This window comes from Bacillus rossius, unplaced genomic scaffold, assembly GCF_032445375.1.
Source record: "Bacillus rossius redtenbacheri isolate Brsri unplaced genomic scaffold, Brsri_v3 Brsri_v3_scf93, whole genome shotgun sequence".
Taxonomy (NCBI): domain Eukaryota; kingdom Metazoa; phylum Arthropoda; class Insecta; order Phasmatodea; family Bacillidae; genus Bacillus; species Bacillus rossius.
This window is the reverse complement of record NW_026963173.1, coordinates 12,501-18,811: the sequence shown is the minus strand read 5'-3', so window position 1 is coordinate 18,811 and position 6,311 is coordinate 12,501. Positions and strand designations below refer to the sequence as shown.

Here is a 6,311-nt window from a genome sequence, read left to right as displayed (position 1 = left end):
TATGAGGTATACACATGCAAAGATTCACAGCTGCTGCTGGGTGGGTGAGTGAGTGAGTGATTGATTGATTGATTGATTGATTGATTGATTGATAGAGAGTGAGTGTGTGTGTGTGTGTGTGTTAGGGGGGGGGGGGGGGAAATGTGGTGATTGTGGGGGAAAAAAAAATTTAAAATTGAAATTTTTAAAAAAAAATTTTTTTCTGTAGGGTGCAAAATAGTAGTGCCAACGGCACGTGGTGTTCCCAAGCGGTCACCCATCTAAGTACTAACCACGCTCGACGATGCTTAACTTCGGTGATCGGACGAGAACCGGTGTGTTCATCGTGATATGGCCGTTGGCAATGATATAGATGTTTTTTTTTTGCAGTTTGTATTTGCCACTCGAAATAGCTATACCAGGTGTGATTGTTACAAACAACAGGAGAAATCGTGTAATGAACACTCTTTTACTTCCCCCCCCCCCCCCCCCCCTCCCCACACACAACACCCACCACCCTCACCATCCCAACCACCAAAGCCCTCTTCAAAATACACTCTCACACACACACACAAACCCACACTCTATAACTGATGAACATTACCATAACTTCTTAAAGCCATTAGATAATATTTAACTCAAGAAAGGTATTGTGATATGTTTAAAGAAAGAAAGGTGAAACCTTTAACTTTACCAGCAGGTATTAGTATCACTGAGGTATCTTCTAGGTTGTAGCAGCAATAGTAGTAATAATAATAAAATTAAATAAGGTAATAAAAAAGAAAAGTTATACATGTGATCAAATCATGAATGTATAAAACTGGAATGAATTTAAATTTTTTTTATTTTTCTTCATAGGCTGTTTTGAAATTGATGAGTAAGTGCCTCTTCTTTTAAATTTTTTAATGCTGAACACTGTTACATAAGAGATGAATGTTTAGAAAATTTAAAAAAAAAAAAAAGCTAGCCCAGCCCCCTCCCCCCCTCACACAAAATCCAAACAAAAAAAAAAACACCCTCCTTCAAAACATCACATAATCATCCAGCCAGCAGTGCAGACGAGAAATTTGCACTCGGGGCCGCCATTTTGACGATAAATTCTTGCATGGCACACCAAAGGTAGGAAAGAATTTAAAAAAATAAAAATAATGGGCGAGCACCCTCGCGTCTGCCTGTAGAAAATGAAGTTAAAAGTAACATAACCTAAAGACAGGCACACACTAGGGTGCTCCCAGGCGGTTGAGAAATTTTTTCCCGCCAAAAGACTTATATATATTATTTATTTTACTGTTTTTGGCAGGGGGCTATGTCGGTCTGTGTGCAAAGTAGTTCCTACTCCCGCCGCCAGGAGCGCGCGCGGTGGGTAGCGATGTTGTTTTTTCTGCTTTCATTTGTTTATTATTTAGAGGGTTAATGCTATGTAAATGTACGCAAGTTTGGTTATGTGTCGGTAGTTGTGCGAGATTTAATTTCCGAAACGAAATTTGACTTTCATCGGCCTGCATTTCTCACTTATTCGGAAAATACATGTGTGTTTATGTATGTATAATAATCGAGTGATTTTGTAATAATTTGGAAGTTTTGTTTGCGTGTGCGATGTGGGGAAGAAAAGGTGTGCACACGAGTCCTAGGGCTATATTTTTTTTTATTGCGAAATATTTACTTCATGTGGTGAAAAATTTTAAATTATTTGTGATGCAAGTGAAATTTTTTTTTTTTTTTTCAGTTGGGTGATGTGTTTGTCCTCGTTTGTGTGCAAGGAAGCAAACATGCTGAAGGTAAGGGGCCATAAATGACACTTTAAAATATTAGTTTACCATTAATTTTGGTTAAATATTAAATTGCCATATAAGTAAAATCATGTCAACTGTTGTATTCCACCCAGTATAAGCTGTTAGTAATGGGTACTTAATATAAATAGAATAAATGTAAGCATTTTCGTCTGCATGAAAATTCACTTTTTTTTTGGATCCATTTGTACTGTGGGTAGTTAAATAGTACATTATGTTGTTTTTACTTCGAAGTACAAAACATCTTGTGCATGATTGCAAATTCAAACGCAGTTAAGCATAATATGAATTCGAATTATGTGTGTGTGTGTGTGTGTGTGTGTATATATATATTTTTTTTTTTTTTTTTTTTTTTTACTGTGTCCAGTTTTAGCACAAATGGAATTATTTTCAAAGTGAATCGATGCAACTGGTCTTTGCCATTAATATTGATATATGATCTAACTAAATTAAATAGAAAGGATTTTTTTATTTATTTTTTTATATATATAAATATATTTGTAGCAATGTACTAATGACCACAGAAGTAAGCAAAAAAAAAAATATATATATATATATCTCAGCCAGTAAACCATGCGTCTTAAAGACTTTTTTTAATGAAAATATTTCTGCCTTGGTTAAGCTTACATTTACTATCATAGGGATTGAGGGAATTGTAGAACAGCAGCAGAAGCATTTCCTTTCATGATCATGTTCTTGGTCCTGAAAAGGACCGTTTATGTAAGCATGTGCACACCAGACCTGCTCACTTGGAGCTGGTGTATTTGGTGACAGCCTTGGTGCCCTCGCTGACAGCGTGCTTGGCCAGCTCCCCGGGCAGCAGCAGTCTCACGGCCGTCTGTATCTCGCGGCTGGTGATGGTGGAGCGCTTGTTGTAGTGGGCGAGGCGGCTGGCCTCTGCCGCGATGCGCTCGAAAATGTCGTTCACGAAACTGTTCATGATGCTCATGGCCTTAGATGATATGCCAGTGTCCGGATGAACTTGCTTCAACACTTTGTAGATGTAGATTGCGTAGCTTTCCTTCCTCTTGCGCTTCTTTTTCTTGTCGCCCTTCGAGATGTTTTTCTGGGCCTTGCCCGCCTTTTTGGCTGCCTTACCGCTCGTCTTGGGGGGCATCGTAGGTCTGAGCTGTGCCGCTGTACTGAATTTTTTTTCGTGAAAAGTTTTCTTGGCTTCTTGTTGCGCGACCAATCGGAGCGCTCCGCGGCTCGTGATTGGTCGCGCTCCGCGGAGGGACGTGTAACAAAAGTAATTTCCAGCGTTCGACTTTTTCTACTTTCGGCCGAGCGGTTGATAATAGAAGAAGGAGAGTATTTAATAGTGAATTGAAAGGCAGATAAATTTAATGTTTTGTAAAAATTTTAAGCCAATGAAGAATTTGGAGGAGACAACACAATGGATGTGAACAAATCATTAAATAAACAGGAGTTTTCGACAAAACAGGTTTCTGCACTCAAAAAAATGGGTAAAAAGGAGAATAAGCAAGAGAAATTTTGCAACAATGAAGAAAATCAGGTAAGCTTCAGTAGTAATACCGAAGCAGAAGATTTAAGAGGTAAACACGAACATACTGCTCGACAAGAACTGGAGACCATCATGACAGAAAAGTCAAACACCACAGGCAACAAAGTCAACAATGGCAACAAGGGCAAAAACGGCGAAACACTTCCCAGCGACGACAACAGCGACGATTACATACCATCGTACCAGCCACAGCAAGATTCAAAGGCTACAATCAGCTCTGTACCTACAAGTACTCCAATCAGAGTGGAAAGGAATAAACGAGCAGTGCATCTCTCGGACAGTGAGCTGAGAACCCCAAACAGTGAAGTCAGGGACAATTTTAAATCCCCACACTTGGTTTACGCATTCAAGGCAACTGAAACAGCCCCGGGAGACCTAACGGTGCCAACGAAGGGAGCTGCCTCAAACACAACACCCGTGGAAACCCAGTCGGGGTCAGACCCCCACGGCCTAGCCGCATCAAGGTCAGCGACTGGGCCAAGCGGACAACATCATTCAGGGCGAGTCTGTACAGACGTACAGCAGTCTGTGGCAGGCCCCTTTCCTGATGTCACACCCTCCGGGGGAATAGCCCTCCCGCACTCTGAGGGTCTCAGGAAGGGTGCAGGACATGACAAGGAACCATCTAGGGTAAACCCCTTAACTCCTGAAGTGATAATAATCAATAATCCAGGCATGGAACCAGAGGTGATTGAGCCACCACGGCCAAGGAAACCCCCTCCCATTATTGTTACATCTCTTGACATGTTCAAGCGATATGCCAAAAAAATAGCGATGCTACATAAAGATATGCAATTAATATATATCAGGGAGGGTGGAAAGATACTTTGTCCAACAATGGAAATCCATAACATCTGCAGAGACATACTAAAAGATGTCCCTCATTACTCCTTTCGACAGCAAAAAACAAACTCGTTCACTGCAGTGTTGAGAGGTTTTCACCCGACTGTAGCAGCTGACGAAGTCAAAGAGCTGCTTATGGAACATGATTTCAATGTTACAACTGTAACACAATTTTCCAATGCGACAACAAGGGTCAAATACCCTATCTATAAAGTGGAAATTCCCCTCAATCAGAAGGAAAAACTCAACAACATAACCTCACTCCAAGGTGTCAGAGTTAACATTGAGCCCTTTCGCAGGCAAATGAAGTTGTTGCAATGCTACAAATGCCAGCAATATGGACACCACAGTCAAGAATGCTGTCAAAGGGAAGTATGTGTTAGATGTGCAGGAAACCATCACACCAAGGATTGTAAAGCTAATAAAATGGAATTTAAGTGTGCAAACTGTGAGGGAAACCACGCGGCAAATGACTCTTCCTGCCCCATACGCAAGGAAAAACAGACTGCACTCCTCAACAAAGTGCAAGGACGACAACACAATTTTCCACAGGCAAACATGGACAGGCAACCTAGGGCTCCAGATATTTCTATGAAGAATTTCCCCACACTTAACCTAAATTGGGCGGAAAAGAACAGACAACTCCAGACCACAGAAGGAAAGGGAGGTGAAAATACCAACAAGGACATGTACCCCAACCAGGATAGATCCATCACAGAAAAAATAGATCCTGGCAAACAAGGTAACATCACAGAATATAGAAATGCAGAGGAATTAAATAACAACAATACAGCAAGTCAAGAGAACGACATAGAAGTTTTAGGAAAGGGATCAAAATTTATAGCACAAGTCAAGGAAGCAGTAGGATTCATGGCATCCGAGGAATTCCAGCAAGCCATACAAGATATACTGCAAATCAAGAGGCAAGCAGAAAAATGTCAGACCTCTAAGGAAAGGAAACAAGCCATCTTGGAAGGGCTACTTACATTAATCGTTCAACCAGAATACCCACAGGCAGGAACAAGAAAAACAATGGCAAAACAAGAACAAAACCTGACAGATGGAAACTGTAATAACAAACAAAACAAGTTATTGACTGCTCACAAGAACACAGATGACAAGACACTAACATCAAAAATGGCCAAAGTTCACTCGGACATAGAATCATACACCGACACCTCTAGTGAGGAGGAGCATGAGCATAAAACTAGACCACAAAGTTCAAGACAAAAGACCTACAAGCACACCACAAAGAAAAACCAGCATGACAGAGCCTAATCGTAATGCACAAAACATTCTAAAAATTCTAATTTGGAATGCCGATGGCATAAGGAATAAAGAGTACGAACTCACTCACTTCCTAATTAAAGAAGAAATAGACATTGCACTAATATCAGAAACCAAACTTAAACCAAATTGGAGATTTTCGATACCAGATTACATCATATACAGAACGGACAGACAACAGGCATTAGGAGGAGGTACTGCAATCCTAATCAAGAAGAGTATAGCACACATGCCAATAGGTCACAAAAATGAAACTACCAACATAATTCTTCCATCAAATGCAGGTGACATCATTATCTCTGCGATCTACAGCACTCCAAAAAACAAAGAACTTTTAGAAACAATTGATCATATTATAGCACAGGCACCCTTATGTATAATTGGGGGAGATTTCAACTCCAAATCACCGGCTTGGGGAAATAGACAGTATAATAATAATGGCAGAAAACTGGAGCAATTAGCAGAAAGTTACGACTTAACAATCAGAGCCCCAACAGAACCAACATTCTACCATAGAAACTCAAATTTTCTTCCAGACATTCTGGATATCATAGTCACCAACACACAAATGGTCACTTCAATGGAGGTGGTTCAAGAACTCTCTTCTGATCATATGCCGGTAATTGCCACAGTGTCGATACCAACCAAAAACAGTAAATTACACAGAAAAATTATCAGTACAGACTGGACTAAATTTAAGGCCGACATACAAGCATACCCTGAAGTTCACCTTCTCCCACCTGAAGACATAGACACAGAAGTAAAATTAATAACAGATACAATACAACAACACATCAAAAATGCCACCACTGTTACACAAGTTGCTCCCAAGAAATTCCAAAATGACCCTGAGCTGGACGAGCTAATCAAACGAAGAAACAATGTCA

The 6,311-nt window shown here is 40.3% G+C and overlaps 1 non-coding gene across 1 annotated transcript; it reads right to left on the bottom strand.

The window, feature by feature from the left end:
• Nucleotides 1–223: 223 nt before the first annotated feature.
• Nucleotides 224–342, bottom strand: LOC134546049 (5S ribosomal RNA). Its single transcript, XR_010079002.1, has one exon. It is a non-coding gene; the product is annotated as a 5S ribosomal RNA (ribosomal RNA).
• Between the last annotated feature and the right edge of the window lie 5,969 nt (nucleotides 343–6,311).